Below are 25,359 nucleotides of genomic sequence, written 5' to 3' on the forward strand. Positions count from 1 at the left end.
AAAAGTTTTCAGACAACACAGTGGTATATGAAGTAAATCATCCATCTGTTCATAAGGTGAGAGCTAACACCATTTTCACATATAATTCTATATATTTCATCCTGTATATTCTTAAATATCATGTTTGATACCAATTAGGTCAAAATATTTTTACAAAACTGGTCTTATGCACTTCATGCTGTTTTGTGTCATACGCCCTTTTTTTCTTTTTTACTTTTGGTGAAATGTCCATGGACATTTGCCTGTTTCTAGGTATGTAGTTATCCCTAACTGCTATTTTAATTTTTCTTGGTTTAGTTCCCAGGGAAAGAATAAGGCATCATGTCATCTACTTTATTATTTTCATTTTATTTCTGATTGTAACAGTGACACACATTTATTAAAATCTTTCAAACTACACAGAAATATACTTCATTCTTTTTAAAGGCTGCCTAGTCAAGTGTATCTGTGACGTATATTTCATTTCCTGTTAATGTTTTGTTATTATAAACTGCAGCAGTAAACGTCATCTAAATTCATCCTTACAGTTTTAGTGTGAATGTTTGTAGGATAGCATAGGATAAATTTCCTAAAGGTAAGATTACTTAAAGGGCACTGGCAAATAGTCCCCTCATTGGTGTATGGCACCCATATTTCCCACATCCATGCCTACACAGGTTAGTAGCAATCTTTCACTCTCAATTTAATGAGTGAAAAGTACTTTGTGTGTATTTTCTTGTATACATTGAATTTGAGCATTTTTTTTTTTTGTTTTAGAGAGAAGAAGGGAGAAAGAGAGAGGGGAAACATTGATCAGTTGTTCCACTAATGCATTCATTCACTGGTTGTTTCTTGTATGGGCCCTGACTGGAGATTGAACCCGCCACCCGGCACATTGGGATGACGCTCTCAGCAACTGAGCTCCCTGGCCAGAACTAGTCTGAGCACTTTTTAATGTTTTTACCATTTATAATTTTCTTATGTGACTTTCTTTTTCATGAGCGTTTAATTTTATTTCCTTTGAGTTATTATTTAATAAGGAATATACTTATGGAAGGCAGTATCGTCTACTAGTTGAGAACAGGCACTGAAGAACCAGATGCTTGGGTCTGAATCTGTTCCATTACTTGTTGAATGAATTATCTGTAGGAGGCTGTATAACCCCTGTGTCTCATTGTTCTTGTGTACAAAATGGAATACTAGTACTTACCTCACTGGGCTCTTAGAAGGATCGAATAAGTTAATGCATGTTAGTTACTTAAAGAGCACCTGTACCAAAGAAGCACTCAATAACCATCAGTCAACTATTTTCATTACAGTCTGTGGAATTTTCCATGAGCATAGCAGTGGCTTTGGTGTATCAGGACCCTTGTTTGCAACTGAAATAAGTTCAGTTCAAATTGGGATAAGCAGAAATGGCAGTTAATTTATTAAATGCTATTTATCATTTATTTGCTATCAAATGCTATTTGATAAATAGCATTATCACATGCTATTGAGATGTAACATTATTGATCTCAGGAAAAACTGTCACCAGAGGCTTTTACAGTCAGGGTTTTGTTTCTTATTTACTCAGAAGCTTCTGAATATTCACCTTTTTCACCTTCTGTGATAGTCAATGTATATTTTTCCACATGGTAGAAAAACATGACCACCAATAGGTCCCAAATTTTACATTTTATAATTTCACCCACCAGCAAGCGACCAATCTGATAGTTCTTTCCAGCGCTAACTCCAAATAATCTGAGATGAAGAACTCAATGGTCTGGCCCGAGCCAGGAGCCTGCCCCAGTGCTGGTCCCAGCAGGGAGGAGCTGCAGGCCTGCGATTGCCCTGGCTGTGGAGAGTGGGACCCTGGGTACGTGGGATCACTCCATGCAGAGGATAGTGGCAGAAGGGACAGCTTACAGGAAAGCGGTACAGGCGGTATATACCCACCACGTAGGTATCTCCATGTCTTCCATTTCTACGTGAGTAGAAATTTCACTTTCAGTTATTTTTTTTTTTAACCCAACGATTCTTAGGAAACTTTTTTAAAGTTTGCGAATTGTTTAATTAGTATTGAGTGTGTTTTTCAGGAGAGGGGTGTCTAGTTTTTATGCGTAGGGTTAAAGAATAGGAAAGGATGTTTCTTTTAGGAATTAAAAGATGTTCCTTGTATGTTTGCTCATGTTTGATTTTTGTAAAATTTCAATGGGTGTCTGAAAAAAAGTGTCTCTGGTTACAAAATTATTTTTTGCAACATTATTGATACAATATAATGTCATATAGATCGATTATGATATCAAATTGTTAATTATCTAACTCAAATTCTCTGTAACACTTCTATCAAATAGAACTTTTTGATGAGGGGAATGCTCTCTACCTGTGCTCTCTGGTACAGTCACAAATCATCAGATGTGGCCCAGAGCACTTGAAATGCAGCTAATGGGACTGAGGATGCAAAGTTTTTACTTTATTTGTGATGGGTTTAAACTTAAATAACCACATGAGGTCTCTATATTGGACAGTATAGCACTATAATTTAACTTTTGAGGGATAACATTTTTTGAGATGTTGTGCACACAATAAAATTCCTCCATTTTAAGTGTACAGTATGATGAGTATTTTTAAAGAATGTTCTGTGCATCCAGCATCACAGTGAAGACATAAAAGTTTCTATCATCCCAGAAAGTTCTGTCATGCCCTTTGCAATCAGTCCTCTCCACACCTGGCCTTACATAAGCAGTCTGCTCTTTGGTGCTATAAATAGGAGATATATATGATACAAGTGAAATCATTCGTGCATCTGGTTTCGTCTGCTCAGCAGAATGTTTCGCATTTATTTGTCTTGCGTGTATTGGTAACTTTCCCTTGGAATTGCCGAGTAGTGTTCTGTTGCATGGATATACCATCATGTGTTTATCCACAAACCTGTTAAACTTTCAGCTCCTTTCCACTTTTTGGTTTGTTCTGAATGAAGCTACCGTAAGATTCATTTAGATGTCTTTTTCTGGATATATTTCATTTTTCTTGGTTAAATATTTAGAAGTAGAATTACTTTGTTGTATAGTAAGTGACTGTTTAAAGAGACTGCCAAACTGTTTTTCAAAGTGGTTGTGCCATTTAAGTTCCCAACTGAAAATTTTAATTTTCCACATCCTTTCTTTTCTAACACTTGGTATTGTTGGTCTTTTAATTTTTGCCATTCTAGTGGGTGTGAGGTAGTATCTCATATTGCACTTATAATTTGTGTTTTTCTGATTACTAATGAGTTTGAGCATCTTTTTATGAGCTTATTATCTGTTCATGTCTTCTTTTGTAGTGTCCCTTCAGATCTTTTTCCCATTTTGTATTGGGTTATTTATCTTATTTGGTTGTGAGTGTTCTTTAAAATTCTAGATGTAGCCCTGGCTGGTGTGGCTCAGTGGATTGAGCATAGGCCTGCAAACCAAAGAGTTACCAGTTCGATTCCCAGTGTGGAGCAGGTGCCTGGGTTGTGGGCTGGGTCCCTGGTAGGGGAGTGTGAGAGGCAACCACACATTGATGTTTCTCTCTCTGTCTCCCTTCCTCCCCCTCTCTAAAAATAAATAAATAAAACCTTTAAATAAATTCTAGGTACAAGTTTTTTGAAAGATATATGTATTGCATATACAGGCGTACCTCAGAGCTGGTGCAGGCTCAGTTCCAGGCCACCACAATAAAGTGAATTGTAATCTTTTTGCTGGCAGAGGGTCTTGCTCAATTTGTAAAAAATGCAACATCAGTGAAATACAGTAAAGCAAAACACAGTAAGATGAGGTATGCCTGTATTTTCTCCTAGTCTGTAGCTTGCCTCATTGTTTTGTTTTTTAAAACAAATTTAAAATTGTTTCAATTGCACTTGAGATACAATATTAGTTACAAATGTACAACATAATGATTAGATATGTGTTTACCTTATGATCACTCCATTAAGTCTACTACCCACCTGGCACCATGCATAGTTACTACAATATTACTGACTGTATTCCCTCTGCTGTACTTTATATTACCCTAATACTATAACTGACAGTTTGTGCTTCTTAATCCTGTCATAGTTCCCAACCCACTCCCCACCCTGCAAACTGGCAACCATTAATGTGTTCTCTGTATGTATAAGTTTGTTTCTGTTTTGTTTTTTGTTAATTTTATGTAGATTCCACATATAAGTGAAATGACATGGGGCATCTGCTTTTGATATAAGGGGAATACTGGCCTCGTGAAATGCATTTGGGAGCATTCCAGCCTCTTCTTCTTCTTTTTTTTTTAATAATTTGAGAAGTATGGGTATTAATTTCTCCTTGAATGTTTGGTAAAATTCACCTGTGAAGCCATCTGGCTAAGAGCTTTTTTTTTTCTTCTTGGAATTGTTTGAATACTGATTCAATTTTGTTAGTAGTTATCAGTCTGTTCAGATTCTCTGTTTCTTCTTGATTCAGCCTTGGAAAATTCTATGTTTCTTGGGAGTTATCCATTTCTTCCAGGTTGTCCAATTTGTTGGCATATACATTTTCATGAGGGGGGTATCCCCCAAAAACCTAGAATTATATTCTGGAAAGCAGGCCCCATGTAGTGTAGGCCTCCCCCACTAGGAGAGTGTTCTAGGAACCCATCTGTATCAATGTACTAGCTGGTGGTGTTGTGAGAGTCTGCGGTTTGGCTTCAGTGAATTTTTTTTGAAGACCCTTTTGATGAGTTTGTCCATTTCATGATGGGTGATTTACAAGTGCACCTGCCCCCACTACACTGAGTATTGAGCAAATTTTGACCAAAAACAGCATGACCCCCACACTCCACCCTCCCTATTCACCCTATTTCCCCAAGGGACTTTTTTTTTTGGTCTCCCAGGATGGAAGAGTCCTTAAAGGGAAACAGTTTGCTAATGTGGAAGAAGTGAAACAAAAAACAGCAGGAACACTAAAAGGCATCAAAATCGAGGAGTTCAACAACTTCTTTGAGCAGTGGAAAAATGTTTCACAGGTGTGTTGCACCAGATGGAGAGTACTTTGATGAAGATGACTGAAGTTTAAACATGTAGGAATAAATACACAATTTTTACAAATCAGTTCCTTTTGGGGGGTCCCCTTCATAGTACTTGCTGGTAATGATTGGTATTTCTGTGGTATCAGTTATCACTTCTCTTTCATTTCTGATTTTTTTTGGGCCCTTTCCCTTTTTTTTTTTTTTTTTTTTTTTTTTTTTTTTTTTGATGCAGCTGGCTAAAGGTTTATACATTTTGTTTAATTTTCAGAGAACCAACAGTTGGTTTCATTGATCTTTGCTATTGTTTTTTTTTTAACTCTATTTTGTTTATTTCTACCCTAATCATTATTATTTCCTTCATTCTGCTGACTTTGGGCTTTGTCGTCCTTTTTTCTGGTTCCCTTGGGTGTAAGGTCAGACCATTCACTTGAGGTTTTTCCGGGTTTTTGATTTAGGCCTGTATTACTTTACACTTCCTCCTGGAGCTACTCTGTCTGTGTCCCGTGGATGTGGGGCCTTTGTCCTCTATTCCACTTCTCCAAAGGTATCTTTCCATTTCTTCCTTGACCTTGTTGTTAACCCATTCACGTGCAGCATATTATTCAGCTTACACATTTTTGTGTATTTTTAGTTTTCTTCTTGTAATTATTTCTAGGTTTATACCTTTGTGATCAGAGAAGATGTGTGGTAGGATTTTAGTCTTCTTAAATTTATTGAGACAATGTTTTGTGGCCTAAAATGCAGTCTATGCTGGAAAATGTCTCATGTGCCCTTGAAAAAACTGTATGTTCTGCTTTTTTAGGTGAGTTGTCCTAAAAATAACAAAGTCCATCTGCCTTTTAATCTTTGTACTACCTTTATAGTTGGTTGATCCACTGCTTTTACCAAGTGTTTGCTTTTTGTCAGTGAGGTTTTTTTCTTCCCTATATTTTCTTATATATATTTTGAGTCTTCTTAAAATAAGTCCTTATAACATTTCTATCATACTTGTTTATTTTTATTTTTTAAGCTTATATTTATTTATTTTTAGAGAGAAAGGGAGGGAGAAAGAGAGGGAGAGAAATACTGATTGGTTGTTGCCTCTCACACACCCCTAACTGGGGACCTAGCCGCACACCCTAGGCACGCATGCCCTGACTGGGAATCAAAGTGGCAACCTTTCAGGGTGCATGCAGGCTGGCACTCAATCCACTCAGCCATACAAGCCATGGCCTATAATACTGGCTTAGAAGTGATGAACTCCTTTAGCTTTCTGAGAAACTCTTGTCTCTCCTACAATTCTAAACGATAGCCTTTCTGGGGAGAGTAATATTGGTTTCAGGTCTTTGCTTTTCAACACATTGAATATTTTGGGCCAATCCTTCTAGCCTGCATTGCTTTTGTTGAGTAATCAACTGGTTGTCTTTTGAGAGCTCCCTTGTACATAACTAACTGCTTTTCACTTGCTACTATTAGTATTCTCCCTTCATCTTTAATCTTTGGCATTTTAATTATGATGTGTCTCAGTGTGGGTTTCTTTGGGTCCATTGTGTTTGGGACTCTGCTTCCAGACTGGTGTGTGTATTTCCCTTACAGGTTAGGGAAGTTTTCAATCCCTTGTGCTCTCTCTCTTCTTCTGGTGCTCCTGTGACATGAATGTTGGTATGCTTAATGTTGTCTCAGAGTTTCCTAAACTACCGCATTTTTAAAGATTCTTTTTTTTTTCTTTTGCTGTTCTGAATGGGTTTTCCACCACGTTGTCTTCGAGATTATTGATTTGATCCTTTGCTTCATTGAATCGGATGTTGATTCCAACTAATGCATTCTTCATTTTAGTTATTGTATTCTTCATTACTAACTGATTCTTTTTTATGGTTTCTATTCCTTTGTTGAAGTTCTGAGTTCATCTATTTTTCCCCCTAAGTTTATTGAGAATCCTGATAACCAATGTTTTGAACTCTGTGTCTAGTAAGTTGTTTGTCTATATTTTGTTTAGTTCTTTTTTTCTGGGGTTTTGTCCTGATCTTTCATTTGGGACGTGTTTGTCTCCTCATTTTGGCTGCCTCCTTGTGTTTGTTTCTATGTTTTAGGTAGATCTGGCACTTCTCCAAGTCTTGGCAGAGTGGCCTTAGGGAGTAAGTACCCTGTGGGGCCCAGTGACTCAGTCTCCCTGTTCACCTGATCTGGGTGCTCAAAAGAGTTGTCCCTGGTGTAGTTGTGTGTGCCCTCCCGTCATAGTTGAGCCTCGACTGCTGTTGGCAAGTCAGTCAGTGAGATAGACCCGCAGGCAGACTGGCTGTGGAGCTGTGAGGGACTAGAGCGGGTGACCTGTGATGTGGGGTCTTACTCTAAGGAGCAGGAGTCACTTTGGTGGGCCATGGTGCCAGCTGAGTCTGCTCTTCAGGTGCATCCTTTGTGGTGCGAGTTAGGTCGTGGTCTGGTGTGGTCTGAAGCTGGCCACCACGTGTACTGGTTCTAGAGCCTCTTGGGAGGGTCTCTGGTGCAGGCCAACATCAGTCGCTATTTGTGCCCAGCATGGGATGCCTGCTGGGAGCTACAAAGTGATCTGTGGTTGATTGTCACTTGTGCTGGGCTTGGCAGAGCTTGGAAGAGTCTAGGCTGCAAACCAAGGCAGGCTGCCACTAGTACCTTAGGGGCACCACAATGTGAGCTGAGGCTAGCCCCACTTTTGCTAGTTGTTCAGCTGCTTGGTGTAATCTATAGTCCAAGCCAACCCTGGCTGCAGCTTATTCCAGGCTCGGGGCTACCTGATGGAAATTACAATGTAAGTAGAAACTGGTCACTGCTTTGACAGGCTTGGGACCACTTAGCAAGAGGTACAGGGCACACCAGAACTTACCACTGCTTATTTGGGGTTTGTGAACCTTTGAGAAATTTTAGAAAAGTCTGCAATGAGAAACAATGTAAGCTGCTTGTGTGGAAAATCTCCTGCAGAAGTTCAGTCCAGGCACAGGAGTTGGATTGGGTGGGGTTTCAGGGAATCACCAGGGCAGGCCAGCTGGTGTTAGCCAGGTTAATGGAGTGCACAGATTGGGCACTCGCCTGTGCCTGCCAGCTGGGTGGGAGGGGCACTCAACAAAGGAATAATAGCATCTGCCAGCACTTCTGTCCTTGGAGAGATCTGCCCTGACCCTTGCCCCTCCAACCCTCACCCAAAGCTAGTCAATTCAATTACTTTCCATGTGTTCCTGGTGCCCTTTGTGCTGCCGCCCTGCCCTGGTGCCCAGAGTGAGTTTGTGAGTGAGCGAGTCTTTGTGGGGGCCCTCAAGTAGGATGGGTGGGACTTTAGCAGTCCTCCATCTGGGATGCAGTCTCTGTTGGTTTTCATGGAGACTCCTTTTCCTGGCACCTGTGCCCTGGACTGTGGAGCCCATTACCGGTCTGGGGCACTTGCCTAATGACCAGGGAGGTGGGTGAGGAGGCAGGAGTCTCTGCAGCTGGGCTATTCCTCCTGATTCTTAATCACCCCACCATGGGTGTGGGACCAGGCCACTCTGCATCTCTACCCCTCCTACGAGACTGGTTGTGGCTGCTTCTTTATATCCTTAATTATAGAACTTCTAATCAGGTGGTTTTCAGTGATGGTTGTTCTGTAATTTAGTTGTAATGGTGATGTGTTTGTGGGAGGAGGTGAGCTCAGCGTTTACCTGTTCCACCACCTGGACCGGAAGTGCTTCTGATTTTCGTAGTGACCTCTTTAGAAGAGCAAACATGTTAAATTTTGATGTGGCCCAGTTTATCATTTTTCCCTTAAATTTCATAGTTTGTGTCCTATTGATATGTCTACCTCAGTGTTATAAAAGATTTTACCCTGTTTTCTTCTAGCTATTTTATAGTTTACATTTTTATGTTTAGGTCTATGATTTATTTCAAATCAATGTTTGTGTTAAGTGTGAGATTAACTTTTCTTATTTTTGTAAGTGGGTATTCCAATTGTTTCAGCAGCATTTGAGAAATCTTTTTTTAAATTGGGTTATCTTGGCACCCTTGTTGAAGATTAGTTGCCTTTATATCGCTAGTTATCCTAGACTTCCTACAATTTACTGATCTGTATGCCTGTCCTTGTGCCAGTTACCTCAGTGCCTCAATTATTGTAGCTTTAGAGTATTTCTTGATACCAGGTAGTATAAATCGTCTTAGTTCTTTTTCAAAACTATTGAGCAATTTTTGGTCCTTAGCATTTCAACACATAATTTTAGAATAATTTTCTCCATTTCTACAGAACAATGTGCCAGGATGTTTGTGTGTGTGTTTGAGTAAAAAAAGAAAAACGCATAAAATTTACTCTTTGAACCATTTTTAGGTGTACCATGGTGTTAACTGTATGCACGTTGTTATACAACAGGTCTCCAGAACTCGCCAGTCTTACAAAATTAAGCCTCTGTGCCCTTGAACAACTCCCCACTTCCTTCTGTCTCTAGCCCCTGGTCACCACAGTCTACTTTCTGTTTCCGTGGTTTTCACAATGCTAGATACTTGATATAATTGAAATCATGCAGCATAAGTCTTTTTGTGACTAGCCTATTTCACTCAGCATAATGCCCCCAGGGCTCATCTAGACAGTTGCATGTGGCAGGATTTCCTTCTTTTTTAATGTGGGATAATATTCCATTGAGGTATATACCACCTCTTGTTTCTCCATTGAGATGTGTACAGTGTATGTACATACATTGTGTGTATATGCCACCATTTGGTTATCCATTTCAACCCACTTGGGTTGCTGCCATCTCTTGGCTACTGTACATAGTGCTACTCTGAACATGAGTGTGCAGGTATCTCTTTGACATCCTGTTTTCAGTTCTTTTGGATATGTACCCAGGGATAGAATTCCTAGATCACTAATAATTCTATTTTGAATTGTTTGAGGAACTTCTAGACTGGTTCCCATAGTGGCTGTACCTTTATATATTCCGGTTGACATTTCATAACAGTTCCAATTTTTCCACATCCTTGTTGGCACTTGTTATTTTCTGTTTTCTTATGGGTGTGAGGTGATATCTCATTATAGTTTGTATTTGCATGTTCCTGATGATTAGTGAGGTTGAGCATCTTTCATATGCTATGTCCACTTTAAAAACCAGGTTGTTTATTTTTGTTGTGGGTGGTGAGTCTTTTTGCCCTTCCCTTTCCTGTCATTTTATTACACTGGACAAGGATTTCCAGTACGGTGTTGGAAAGAAGTGGGGAGAGTAGACATTCTTACCTTCCCTGCTCTTAGGAGAAAGCATTTAGTCTTTTACCATTATGTATGATGTTAGCTGCTCTCTATCAATTCAAAGAAGTTCCCTTCAATCCCAACTTGCTGAGAATTTAAAAAATGCTTACCCAGTGAAATAATATGGTTTTTCTCCTTTAGCCTGTAATGTGATAGATACCCACATTAGTTTTCTATTGCCACCCTATCAAATTGCCACAAAATTAGTGGTTTAGAAAAAAATGTCTGTAGGTCAGAAGTGCAAGATGATGTAACAGGCTAAAAGCAAGGTGTTGGCAGGCCCTAGGGGAGGGTTCATTTCCTGCTCATTTAGGCCATTGGTAGAATTCAGTTCCTTATGGTTGTATAACTGAGGCCCCTGTTTTTCTGCTGGCTGTAAGCTGAGGGCTGTTCCCAACCCTAGCAGACAAAATGATGGCTTCCCAAAGATATCCATGTCCTACTCCTCAGCTGTCACAGGAGTCAGTCACAGCAGATGTGACAAGACAGCAAAGATTGGAGGGATGTAGGACTGTGAGCCAAGGAATTCAGGGAGCCTCTAGAAGCTGGTAGAGGCAAGGAAACAGATTCTCTCCTAGAGCTTTCAGAAGGAACGCCACACTGCCAACACCTTAATTTTAGTCCAGTGAGACTGATGTCATAGTTCTGATCTGCAGAACTGTAAGATAATAAATTGTGTTGTTTCAAGTGACTAAGTTCGAGGTAACAATATAGAAGCGCAGTAGGAGACTTATACACTGGCTTCTGGAGGCTGTCCCATTGGTTGGTTGTGGCCTTCTTTCTCCATCATCAAACCCAGAAATAGTGGCTTGTATCTCTTTGCATCCTCTTGCATCTCTCTGATGCACTTTCCTGCCTTCCTCGTCTGCTTTTAAATGATCGTGAGATTAGAGTGGGCTGCCCTGGACAATCTAGGATAATTTCCCATCTTAAAATCAGCTAATTAGCAGCCTTAATTCCTTTGTGACCTAAATTCCCTTTTGTCATGCAACATATTCACAGGTTCCAGGAGTAAGATGCAGACATATTTGTGGTACCAGTATTCTGCCTGCCATCATTGCATTCATTGATTTTTTTTTAAATAAAGACATGGCACTTGAAAATGTTTCTTTTTTTTAAGATTTATTTATTTTTAGAGAGGAAAGGGGGAGAGAGAGAGAGAGAGAGAGAGAGAGAGAGAGAGAGGGAGAGAGAGGGAGGGAGAGAGAGAAACATCAATGTGCAGTTGCTGGGGGCCATGGCCTGCAACCCAGGCATGTGCCCTGGCTCGGAATCGAACCTGCAATGCTTTGGTTCGCAGCCCACACATTCATTGATCTTTAAGTTGTTAAAATATATAGAGAACAAAATTTACACTTCAACAATTTTTGAGTGGGCAGCTCAGGTATTAAGTACATTCAGTGTCATGCAAGCACTACCACCATCTCCAGACTTATTTTGTCTTGCAAAACTGAAACTCTGTACCCATTAAATAATAGCTGTACACCATCTTTATTTAAATAATACCCATCTTCTTATAATCACCAGTCTACTTCCTGTCTCTCTGAATTTGACTATTATAGAAACTTCATATTGGTGGAATTGTGCAGTATTTTTGAATCCCCTATGATGCGAATGTTGGAATTTTTGAAGTAGTTCTAGAGGCTGCTTACACTATCCTTTTTTTGGTTTATTTTTTCTTCTTGTTGCTCTGATTGGTTGTTTTTTGGTTCCTTATGTTCCAAATCATTGATTCGATTCAGGCTTTGTCCATTCTCTATTGTTTCCCAGTAAATTGTTCATTTCAATTAGTGTATCCTTCATTTCTGACTAGGTCTTTTTTATGTTGCTGAGGTCCTCACTAAGTTCCTTGAGCACCCTTATAAGTGGTATATTGAACTCTGCATCTGGTAGATTGTTTATCCCCATTTTGTCTAGTTCTTTTTCTGGAGTTTTGATCTGCTCTTTCATTTGGGCCATGTATCTTTGTCTCCTCATTTTGGCAGCCTCCCTGTGTTTGTTTCTATGTATTAGGTAGAGCTGCTATGACTCCCTGTCTTGGTAGTGTGGCCTCATGTAGTAGGTGTGTCCTGTAGGGTCCAGTGGCAAAGCCTCCCTCATCACCCAAGCTGGGTACTCAAGGTGTACCCTTCTGTGGGCTAAGTACACCCTCCTCTTGTAGTTGAGCCTTGGGTACTGCTGGCAGATCAATGGGGTTTACTCAGGCCAGTTAGCAGCAAGGACTGGCTGTGACCACTGATGACCAAGCTCTGCCTCCCATGGAGGGTCAGCTATGCAGGGGCAGGATGGGTGGTGGTGTTCCCATGTGGTCTGCAGGTGTCCACTGGGTATGCTGGCCCTGGGGTTTCCCTGGTAGTGCAGTTCAAGGTCAGCCCCCACCTGTGTTTTGCCCAGGGCCACCCTGCCTAAGCTATAAATCAATCTGAGATGGCTGCTGCTAGTTCCAGGCCTAGGGCTCACTGAGATGAGCTGTTGCTTGTTTGATAGTATTTAGGAAGTTGTGAAACAGGAGCCAAGACCAGCCATTCATATGGAAAAGCAGCTTCTGTGGGCCTGTAAGTTGGGTGGGGTGGAGTCTCTGGGGATCTCCAAGGCAAGTCAAACAGTGCTAGCCAGTTTGATGGAGTCTCAGATATGGCACCAGCTTGCCAGCCTGAGAGTTAAGAAAAGGGAATCTGGCTTCTCACCTTGATGCCACACACTTTAGCCTCCCCTGCCACTGGTGCTCCTCAAGCCACCACCCAGCACCAAGTCCAGAGAAACTGAGCCTGAGTAGGTGAGTCTGTGTGTGGGTTCTTTAAGAGGAACTGCTTGGGGCTCCAGCTATTTCTTCCACTGACTCAATCTCCGCTGCTTTTTGTAGCCAGAAGTGAGGACTTAGCTTCCTGGTACTGGAACCCTGGGCTGCAGGGGCCTGGTGTGGGTCTAGGACTCCTCACTCCCAAGACATCCCTCCTGAATTTTTATCTAACACACATGGGTGAGGGACCAGCCATTCTGTGTCTGCACCCCTCCTACCAGTCTGGGTGGATGTGGTTTCTTTAATTCCATAGTTGTCAGACTTACATTCAATTCGATTTCTTTTGGTTCTCAGTGATGGTGGTTCTATATTTTTGTCATAATTTTGACGTGGCTGTGCGAGGACAAGCCATGTCTGCCTACACTGCCGTTTTGACCAGAGGTTCTCAAATCCAGCTTTTAATAGGTTAGTTCATCAATTTAGATTTTTGAATATTCTCTCTTCTTGAAGGTTTGCATTTCTTATCACTCGAAAGTATTCATGTTGGTATCATTTAATGTTACTTGTCATGAATTTTGTCTCATTTTAATCTTGGCTCTTTTTGTTTATACCTGCATGGTATATTTATTTCTCAAGGAAACATAAGTACACATCTTGAACTTTCACATACTGAACAATCTTTCACCAAGGCGAATCAATATCCTTTTAACATTATAGATTAATCAGTACATTTTTATTAGATTTTATCTAAACTGAATCAAAGTGTAACTTTGGTTAAGCATCATGTTTGTGTGATTTGTCCCTGTGGTTGCACAAAGCAGTAGCTTGTTCACTCTCAAGTGTGAGAGCGCTACAGTTTATCTGCTCAGCTCTGATGGCGGTTGGTGCCTGACCCTTTATTCATCATTTTTGGGGAAACAAACTATATTTCTATTGGGTTCCTATATTCCTAGGAATAGATATACATAGTTACTCAGAGTGGTTGAATCCATTTATAGTTTCACCAGCAGTCTAAGAATTCTAGTTGCTCCAACCCTTACTTATATTTAGTGTCTTTCAGCCTTTTTGGTGCCACCCATTTATTTTTATTCTTTTTATTGAGGCAATTACAGATTTACATGCAGTTCTAAAAGAGGTATACTTTGTATACTTTGTCCGGTCTTTCCTTCCCTCAGCGACATGGATGCAATCCACAAATCTTTAGATTTTTCCAGTTTTACATTTAAGTTCTACACAATTTTGTCCCTTTTGGGGGTTTGAGCGTCAGCCCCACAGGACCCCTTCTGTTGCCTTTTTACATCTACATGCGTTACCTACCTGCTCTCTTTCCACCTCCCCCCATAGTCTATCCTCCATCTCTAAAATTTAGTCATTTCAAAAGTGTTATATGGATGGAACCATGCGGTAAATAGCTGTTTGGGAAACTTTTTTCACTTACCAAAATCCCAGAAGAGTCCCTTTGGCCTTCCTGTGTTACTGTTTTAGAGGCGTTCCCTGTGGGAATCATACACTTTAATTCATTTTAGTTAACTTAAAAAATAGTCCTTATTTTTAATAGAATTGGTTTCTTTATATTGTGATACATTAAAGATAATGCCTTCCAGCATATGTTTTCAGTTTATTTTGTTTTCTTCTTGTTCCCGTTTTCTCCTTTCCCAAATTTTTCTGAATGGATCATGTGTCCTTTCTGGCATTTCCCCTGCTGTTTTGGAAGGCTTGTTTATTGAATTAACTGCCTCAGAAAAATTTCCAAGACCTGTTTCTGCCTATAATTCAACACTCTTACACAGTATTCATATTCACCCTTTTAAATTATGAAAACAGCACATGCGTGCTGAAAAATACAGAAGTGTGTGTGTGTGTGTATATATAAATTTTTTTTGGAAATGGGGCAACATTTCTGTACTCTGGTTTATCCTTCCAGATATTTGTCTATCCATTTATATTTTGTTCTGTAACATATAGGATATGACACTTACTTTTGAAAAATTGCTCTTATTCATGTATCAGATAATACCTCTTGTTATATATTCAGAACTTCATTCTCAAATATAGGACAGTATTTTATGGTGTGAATGTGCCATAAATTAACTCAATTCTATTGAATAAATTCTTAATACTGATAGAGCCATCTTTTAAGTTTTGTTTTAATTATATTCATGTTTCATTATTTTTAAAAATTGGTTTGTCCAATTTTTGCCCATTTAGATTTCCAGATAAATTTTAGAATCATTTTGTTATGCTACAAAAGAAAACCTCAATGTTTTGATTTATTTGGTGGTGAAGAATAGAAATGACAAGTACTAACCAGGCATTTTGAATATTTTTATTCCTTTCAGGCCTATTCTAATCATGTAAATATGTTAAGTCATTTATGTATCTAGTTAGAAAAATCTGTTCACACTTTTCATCATTTGGAAATTGTAAAACCTAATAGACCCTATCTATCCACTTTGCTTTTACTCTAAAGTTTTCAGTGTTTTGTTTCAATTATGTATTGAGAATACACTTTTTGTAGTGCAAACCCAGTGTCAGTTTAATTCTGATTTTTGTTTTCTCTTGTTTAAGGTGCATGGTGGTGCCTCAGTGGAATTTCGTGCCTTTTTATCATTTCTGGGAATCTTTTAGCCACTCTCATTTTATATACCTCATGTCCTTAGACTTCCTCACACCTACCTATAAGCCATTTATTCTGATTGTCTTAATACTATTTAACATTCTTAACATTCTTATGGATTTTAACATTATTTTTTTTCCCAAAATTTCAGTGACTGGCACCTGATTTCACATGTAGATTAAGGGCATAGACTTTGGAGCCAGACTGCTTGGCTTTACACCCAGCTCTGTTATTCCCTGCGTGTGTGACCTTGGAAAGTTAGGCTATGCTTCAGTTCCTTCATAAGGTGGTTGTGCAGATTAAATGAGTTAGCATAGGGAACAGTCTAATGAGACACAGTAGTTAGGAGCATGAAGTATTTTTTTCACAGTATACTGTTCATTTTATTTTAGAGATCCTGATGGGTTGTATCTATTTTCAGAGGCTTGTGGGACCCTAATTCTGTGTGTGCTGTCTTCAGTTAAGCGGTATTACCTGCGGAACTCCAGGCTGGGAAGAGGGTGTGCAGCTGCAGAGAGGCACTGGGCTTGCTCTGCCCATTTCCCAGGACTGCACGTGGGCAGTCCTGGGCTGACAAGCTTTTTTTTTCTGAACAGAGATAGTATAAATTCGGAGTCCAGGCCAGTGAACTGATATTTTTCATTTGAACCTTTCACTAGAGTTAAGTCTTTTGAAACTAGAAGCTTCAAATCCATGTAAAAAGATGCTCCCTGTAGTCACCATTTGTAAGTATAATGTAGCAAGAAATTGTGGGCCTTCCATAATCTGCCAGAAATGGAAGTTGAAGGAATGAAAGTATCTTACAAGTAACAGCTATCCTCATTTTGGTGTTTTACCAGAACCTATTTATCTGAGTATATTAAACTGGTATTTGAAATAAAATTTTGTAAGCTGAACTTCCTAAATATTGTCCTAGAACTATCTGGAACCAATCTTGGTTTATAGCAAGAGGGTTTATAGTCAGATGGTACTGTTTGGATGAACACTTAAAAAGGTGGTGAAAACGAGCAAACCTAGTTAATAATGGATGTGATATACACTACATATATTTTTTCCAAAAGTGCCAGTTTTTCCCCTGGCAACATATTTGATTTCAAATAAGCTTACTCTAGCTGCAGCAAACTTCAGGTACGATTTTTAAAAGAAACCAGGAGTATCAGTTGGTTTTAGTTATGATAATGTCTCACTGCTTTTTCATTTATATATGAAAAGCTCTGCTTGTAGGTGTAGGTGGGAAAGTGGTCTTTGCTGATCCCTTCTGCTGCTTTGGGATGAACTTTGGCAGAACTATTTTAAATTTTCAATGTAATTAGCAACATAGATCCACTCAGAGTTCCTGCTTTCTCTGTTTTAGGGAATATATTTGCTACCAGTAGAAAACTTAATTATTTCAATGAATCACTGTTTTATAACACACAGAAAGCTGACACTGAGCTTTAGGGTAAACTGTGATGAGGGTAACGGGCTTCCTACAGTAGACCACCTGCACCAAGAGTGCGCTCACATTGTAGTCACTGCTGCCCGACAACTCACAAGCAGGCAAGGAAAAGTCATTCACGTAAGGGAGTGTCATTAAAGGTAACAAAGTACTATATGATGATGATGGTATGCTCTCACAATGTAGATATAATATACCTATTAAAAATGAGAAATTGAATAAGCTAAGTAAGAGAGTGTAAAGGTAACCAGTAGATCAAAAATACAAACCTCCCTACACATCAAACTGATGAAACCAGCTATTGTAGTGAAAGATTTTATATATGTGATTGCATTACAAAAGGATAAAGAATGATGGCACTATTACCAAACATACTGATAATTTCAATAAACAATTTGGCTTAATTTTAAAGAGAAGAGTTGAGATTAGCTAACAACGCTCAGCCCAAACTAAAGCAAGGATTAAGACAGGTTAGAAATAAAAGCATAGGCAAAAATGAGACAATTGCAACTGAGGAAGGTGTTACATACTTGTCTACAAAAGTAGAATGAAGACACCCCTAATTAAAAAGACACAGGAGGATACTCGGATACTAAAGGTCATGATTGTCAGTGAAAGTCATTATTGTTAGCTCTGTGGTCCCAAACACAAACTACAGATGATGTGAGGAGAAAGCACAGTCATAGACTTGATTATAGCTCTCAGTCCAAAATATAGCAAAGTAGTATCTCAAATTCAATGTTAAAAATAGAAAGTACACCTTCTTTAACACAACCATATTTAAGCACCAGACACCACTATCAGAAATCACACAGTTTTATGTCATCGCCATGGAACATAACTGAGATTAATAATAAACCTCGCTCTTTTCACCTGGAAGGTTAAAAACATGCTATCAGATTTATCTAGCCTAGTGGCAAATGAATTAGCCGTCACTGAACTCAAAATATAAAATATTTCACAGTGATATTAGCACACACATCATTTATCAGTAACAGGCCAGTGTGATGGTATTCTATAAAATTGAAGTTCATTATTCTCAGCTTTTTATAAATAAAAACAGTCCATTAAACTCATTTAATGTTGACAAGGTTTTATGACTTTAAGCTAAATGACGTAACAAAACCAATTTTACCATAGGCTAATTGCTATTAACAAGAATTAAGTTCCTACACCATCTCATCAACATTGTAACTAAAAGATATTAAACAGCATGACATTATTTGATCTGGTATATATTTTCCTACTTAATCTTATAATTCAACAGTAAGACAAATAACCCAATTAAAAACAGGCAAAAGATTTGAATAGACCGTTCTCCACAGAAGATAGACAAATGGCCAACAAGCACTAAAAAAAGGTGTTCGATATCAGTAGGGAAAGAAAAATCAAAACCACAGTGAGATACCATTTTATATCCACTAGGATGACTAGACTCAAAGAGATGAACAATAACCTGTGTTGATAAGGAGGTGCAAAAATACTGCTGGTGAGAAGGTCTAGTGGTGCAGCTGCTGTTGAAACAGTTTGGCAGGTACCATTTGATGCAGCGCTTGTACTCCGAGCTATATATCTGAGAGAATAGAAAATGTATGTTGCTCTAAAAGATTGTACGTGAATGTTCATAGGAGCCTTCTTGGTAATAGCCAAAATATGGAAATAACCCAATGTCCCGCCACGGGATGAGTGGATAAATAAAATGTGGTATATCCATTCGGTGGAATATTAATCAGCCACAAAAAGGAACGAATACTTATAAATGTTACATGGATGAACCTTAGAAACACTATGCTCAGTGAAAGAAGCCAGACACCAAAGACCACATATGGTGTGATTCTGTTTGTAGGACATGTCCAGAACAGGCCAGTCCACGAAGACAACAGATTAGTGGTTGCCAGGGAGGGAAGAAGTGACTGCTAATGGATGCAGGGTTTCTTTATGGAGTGATAAAAACGTCCTGAATTTAGACAGTGGTGATGATTGCGTAAGTCTGAACTGCACGCATAGAATGGTCGGTTGTTTGGTATGTGAATTACATCTTAAACAAAAGCAAAAGGCAGTAACAGAATATCTGCAGAAAGCATCTACCATCCCTAGGACTTGGAGAACAAAGGAAAGAAGCTGAATTCATCCGAGCCTCACCTGGATCTCAGAACCAGGCCTCTAAGACTGGGAGTTACCCAGCTGGTGCTAGTTTCTGTAAAGGGGGAAGGGTAAGACAAATTTGGGCAATACCGTCAAAGAAGCAAGCAAATAAACTTGAAGAGTGTAACCAACTATTTCCAGATGGAGGGCCATGGCCAGGCACAACACTCAGAGGGGCCTGCACCCTGGTTATGTCTGCCTTTAGAGAACTGTATTCCAGGACCTAACAAGGAACCAGCTGGCAAAACTGAAATGCGGTTTGCAGTTTCCTGGCCCCAGTATTTCCCTCAGCATCAGGTCTGGGTCTGGAGCTGAGAGACAATAGCTTAATAGGACTAATCAACATTTAGCAACTTACATCAAAGAGGAATAAATAGCCTTCATATGTGTAAACACAAAGCAATTAAAAAGTATAATTGAGGACTTAATTTACAATACTGAAAGCAAACCTCTACACATAAATATGCAAAGTTACCGGACATAAAACTTATAAAATAATCCCTGTAAAGTATAGTTGGGACAAATGTAAAGCATAACGATGACAGATAGGAAGACTATTAAGTTTCCCCCTACAGAATCAGAAGATGATTATGAGGTTCCATTGGAAAGAGCGCACGACAACCTAGAAAGTCAAAAACAACAAAGAGTGTCAGTAGCCCTACCAGATGTGAGAACATGTTATAAATCTTCTGTAAATGACACCATGTGCAACTGGTAGATGAAGAGACAGACCAATGGAAAATAATTTTAAAAATTCAGAAAGTGACCCAAGTGCCTTTGGAAATTTAATGATAAAAATGGCATTTCAAATCAGTGGAAAAATAATTTAAACAAGTGGTATTCTGATTACAAAATAGCCATATGAAAAAAAGATATAACTGGTTTCATCTTCTATACTATATATTAATTCCAAATGGGTCAGAGATATAAAAGTGAAACTGTACAATGTCCAGAAGAAAATGTAGTAAATTTGTTGATAACCTCAAAATAAGGACACTTTCTAACCTGGACCCAAAATCAAAAAAAAAAAAAAGTGAAAAGTAGATGAAGTGTTAGTATTTCATAGATATAAGAAATAAACATTTAAAGAAGAATTAATACTAATCCTTCTCAAACTCATTCATAAAGCAGAAAAGGAGGAAACTTATCCAAACTCATTTCATATTGCAAGCATTACCCAGATAACAAAACCAGACAAGGACACCACTAAAAAAGGAAACTATAGGCCAAAATTCCTGATGAACATAGAAAAATTTTCAAAATATCTGCAAACCAAATTCAGAGCATTACAAGGATCATACACCATGATCAAGCAGGATTTATTCCAGGGATGCAAGGATTGTTCAACATACATAAATCAATGTGATACATCACCTTAACAAAATGGAGGATAAAAATCATATAATTACCTCAATAGACGTAGAAAAAGCATTTGACCAGTTTCAACATCCCTTTACGATGAAAATTCTCAACAAAGTGGATCTGAGAGGGACTACACCTCAACATACTAAAGACCATATATGACAAACTTACAGGTAACACCATAATCAGTGGTGAAAGCTGGGAAGCTTTTCCTCTAGATCAGGAACAAGAGTGAATAAAGATCACTCTTTCCACTTTTATTCAACATAGTATTGGAAGTCCAAGCCAGAGCTATTAGATAAGAAAAAGAAATGGCCCTGGCCTGGTGGCTAAGTTAATGGGAGTGTCATTCTGTGCACCAAAAAGGTTGCAAGTTCAATTCCTGGTTAGGGCATTTGCGGGAGGCAACTGGTCAATGTTCCTCCCTCTCTCCCTCCCTCCCTGCCTCTAAAATCAATGAACATGTCCTCAGGTGAGGATTCAGAAGAAAGGGAGCGAGGGAGAAAGGAAAAAAGAAAGAAATGGCATCCAGATTGGAAAGGAAGAAGTAAAACTGTCTCTATTTGTAGATATCATGACATTTTATGTTTATAGAAAATATATACAATTGTACATGTCTATATAAAAACTTCACCCAAAACTGTTAGAACTAATCAAAGAATTCAGTAACATTGAAGAATACAAAATCACTATGCAAAATTTAGTTTCATTTCTGTATACTAGTTACAAGCTACCAAAAATAATTTTAAGACAGCAATTCCATTTACAATCATATTTAAATGAATAAAGTACCTAAGAATTTAATCAAGGAGGTAAAAGACCTGTATACTGAAAACTGTAAGACATTTATGAAAGAGACTAAAGAAGATACAAATAAATGGAAGGACTTTTGGTGTTCATGGATAAGAATATTGTTAGAATGTCCATATTGGCCATGTTAAAATGTCAGTACTGTTAAAATGTCAGTACTGCCCAAAGCAATATACAGACTCAATGCAATCACTATCAAAATTCCAATGGTATTTTTCACAGAAGTAGAACAAATAATCCTACAGTTTAGGAACTACAAAAGACCCCAAAGAGCTGAAGTAATCTTGAAACAGAAGAACAGAGATGAAGGTATCATAATTCCTGATCTTAAACTATATTACAAAGCTATAGTAATCAAAATAGTATGGTATTGGCATAAAGACACACAGACCAACAGAACTGAACTGAGAGACCAGAGATAAAACCACATATATAAAAATCAATCAATTTACAATAAAAGGAATCAGGAATATACAATAGGAAAAAGACAGTCTTTTCAGTAAATGGTGCTGGGAAAACAAGACAGCCACGTGCAGAGGGCTGAAATTGGACCACTGTCTTAAATCATACACAAAAATCAACTCAAATGGGCTAAGGACTTCACTATAAGACCTGAATGAAACCATAAAATTAGAAGGAAACAAAAGTGATAGGCTTCTTGACATTAGCCTTGGTGATGACTTTTTAAAGGCAACAAAAACAAAGTGAGACAAGATAAAACTAAAAAGATGTTGTACAGCAAAGGAAACCAACAATAAAATGAAAAGGCAACCTACCAAATGGAAGAAAATACAGTATTTGAGATTATATACAAGGTCTGTCTGGAAAAAGTCCAGCCATTGTTAATATAATGAGAATGGTTTGTGCAACATCAATGTAACCTGACAGTCAAGGAGAGTGGACTGGGATGAGCATGCATGAACAATGACGACTTCACTGTACTGGTCAGTGGGGGCAGTAGATGCTGTTGAGTGAGCATGTGTACTGTGTGGCTGTCACATTCAAAATGACTGAGAACAACAATGAATCTGCATCAAATTTTGTGTTACACTTGAACATTCTTCCATGGAAAATATTTGGATGATTCAGAAGGCTGCAGCTATGGGCAACTGGTGATTGGCAGCTTCATCATGACAATGTGCTTGCTCATGCATTATAGATTTGGTGCTCTGACTTTTGGCTTTTTCCAAAACTAAAATCTTTGAAAGGGAAGAGATTTCAGACTGTCGCTGAGATTCAGGAAAATATGACAGCAGCTGATGGCAATTGGGACAACTGTGTGAGATTCTAAGGTGCTACTTTGAAGGGGACTGAGGCATCATTGTCCTGCGTACAATGTTTTTTGTATCTTGCATATTCTTCAGTAATCTGTTTTTCATAGTACATGGCTGGATGCCTTCTGGACAGACCTTGTATATCTGATAAGGATTAATATTCAAAATATTAGGTTGGCCAAAAAGTTCATTTAGGGTTTTTTTCGTATTATGGCACCACTAGTGCAGAGTTGTCTTTACCTTCATTCAAGACAATTTTGTTAGATTGTATTGAGACAGCTGTCATATCAGCGTGCATTTCAAAAAAAACTTAAAATTGTTGAATGTTAGTGCAGCCACTTTAATATTGAAGATGGAAGAAAATACACAACTTTCAGCATATTATGCTTTATTATTTCAAGAAAGGCAAAAACACAACTGAAACAGAGAATGATCTGTGCAGTCTATGGAAAAGGTGCTATAACTGGTCAAACATATCAAAAGTGGTTTGTGAAGTTCCATGGTACTATTGATATTTTGACCAAATAATTCTTTGCTGTGCACTGTCTTAGGCATTGGAAGATGTTTAGCAGCACCCCTGACCTCTACCCATTAGAAGCCAACAGTGGGAGATAGCCAGCATACTCAAAATATATCCAAGTCAATAAAGTTATTGTTAAGTTAGTGAAACTGAAAAATGTCTTTTGTTTTATGGAAAAAAGGTAACAGATTTTTTGGTCAATCCAATATATAAAGAATTCGTACCACTCAATAGCAAAACAGAAACCAACACAAACAATCTGATTTAAAAAATGGGCAGAGGATCCGAATAGACACTTTTCCAAAGAAGACATACAGATGGTCAACAGGTGCATACAAAGGTGCTCAACATCACTAATCAGGAACTGTAAATCTAAACCACAATGAGATATCACCTCACACCTGCCAGAAATGGCTATTTTCAAAAGGAACAGTAGTGTTAGTGAGGTTGTGCAGAAAAGAGAACCCTTGTACACTGTTGGAGAGAATGTAAATTGGTGCAAGAACTATGGAAAATAGTATGGGAGTTTTCTTGAAAAATTAAAAATAGAATTACCATATGATTAAGCAACTCTACTTCTGGGCATTTATCTGAAGAAAGCAAAATCACTAACTTGAAAAGGTATCTGTACCCTCAACATTCACTGTAGCATTTACAATAGCCAAGGCATGTAAACAGCCTAAGTGTCCATCAGTGGATGGATGAAGAAAAGGTGTGTGTGTGTATCAATGGAACATTATCCCACCATTAAAAAAGGGAAATCCTGACACTTGTTACCATGGGTGGACTTTGAGGGTGCTGTGCACAGTGAAGTAAGTCCAAGACAAATACCACCCAATCTCACTTATGTGTGGAATTTTAAACAAAACACCAGACTCCTAGCACAGATTGGTGGCTGCCAGAGGTGGGGTGGGGTGGGGTGGGTGAACATAGTCAAAAGGTGCAAAGTTCCAGTTATAAAACCAGCCCTGGGAGTGTAATATAATACACAGCATGGTGACTGTAGTTAATACTACTATATTATGTATTAGAAAGTTGCCGAGACAGTTGACCTTAAAAGTTGCCATCACAAGGAAAAAGGAAAAATTTGTAACTCTGTGTGGTGATGGATGGTTACTAGGCCTGTATAGTGATTATTTTGCAATATATATCGGATCATTATGTTGAACACCTGAAACTGTTTTATGTCAATTATATCTCAATTTAAAAAATAAATTTTCTAAATTAGAAGAGCAACCTAATAGAAAAATGGGCCAAAAACAGAAGTCAGTTCATATAAAAAGGAAAAGCAAATGGTTCTTAAACATATGAAAAATGTTCTATTTCCCTCCCCCTCATAATAAATAAAACATACCATTGTTCACGAGAGACTGGTGAAAATCCAATTTGACACCATGTTCTTTTGGTGAGGCTTTGGGTAAAAGGAATTCTCATCAACATTGTTGGTAGGAATGACAAAAAAGGTAATTTCTATGGAAGTGCGGGCATGTGTGACAGAATTATACACACGCACTCTTTGATGCAGCAGTTCTATGTCTGGAATTTGCCCCAAAGTGGTAAGACTGTTCACTGCAGCACTATCTGTGGAAGGCAGTGACTCGAAACAACCCAGATGTCGGTCAGTACATCCACGCAGGGAGTGCTTGGGGAGAAACAAACAGCAAGGTCCAGTTAAGTAAAAAACCAACCAGGTACAAAATAGGATACAGCATGTGAGCTTTTATATAGAATGCACGTGTACTGTGTTGTACACACGTTTGCTTATGTTTTCAAAAAGAAACAGGGATAAACTAAACAAAAATTAATATACATGGCTACCTATAAGGAAATGGAGGGAACATGGGTTAGACAGAAAATAACTCCTCTGAGTGTACCATTTTCTAGTTTTTACTTAGAAACCACTTAAATGTACAGAGTTAAAATAAATCTTGAAAACCAAACCAACCTGTAAACATTGGGAGGGTAAAAAGGGAAGCAAATGAACCAAACTGTATGTCAAGTTGGCCAAGTTATCAAATGGAAGTTTTTTCAGGTGATTTTCAAACACCATTTTGCAATCAGAAAACTCTTGTGCATCTCTTCTGTCAGTAATGCATTGGCCATGTTGGTCTGAACCAGTTGTGCGCACTGTGGATCTGAGCAACAGGGTTCATGTGTACGTGAACTAAGGAACTAACACTTTCAGTTTAAAAGGAGCAGCTACCAGTATAAAACGGTACAGCGAAGCAAAAGCTCCAGTCTTTCTATGTGCAGAGGCAAAGAATTTTGCAAGAACG

The 25,359-nt window shown here is 38.6% G+C and overlaps 1 protein-coding gene and 2 long non-coding RNA genes across 11 annotated transcripts in view; 2 read left to right on the forward strand and 1 right to left on the reverse strand.

Moving 5' to 3' along the window:
• The window catches only part of WDSUB1 (WD repeat, sterile alpha motif and U-box domain containing 1), a 76,242-nt gene that overhangs the window by 49,879 nt on the left and 1,004 nt on the right, over positions 1-25,359 (forward strand). The window lies entirely within an intron of this gene.
• LOC118500101 lies at positions 8,014-23,808 on the forward strand. The gene is made up of 3 exons (XR_004902632.1): positions 8,014-9,206; positions 14,765-14,778; positions 23,796-23,808. It is a non-coding gene; the product is annotated as an uncharacterized LOC118500101 (long non-coding RNA).
• On the reverse strand, positions 15,507-20,412 carry LOC118500100. Its single transcript, XR_004902631.1, has 2 exons — positions 17,093-20,412; positions 15,507-17,048 (listed from the first exon to the last, which is right to left on the reverse strand). It is a non-coding gene; the product is annotated as an uncharacterized LOC118500100 (long non-coding RNA).

The sequence above is a fragment of the Phyllostomus discolor genome, chromosome 4 (genome assembly GCF_004126475.2).
Source record: "Phyllostomus discolor isolate MPI-MPIP mPhyDis1 chromosome 4, mPhyDis1.pri.v3, whole genome shotgun sequence".
NCBI lineage: Eukaryota > Metazoa > Chordata > Mammalia > Chiroptera > Phyllostomidae > Phyllostomus > Phyllostomus discolor.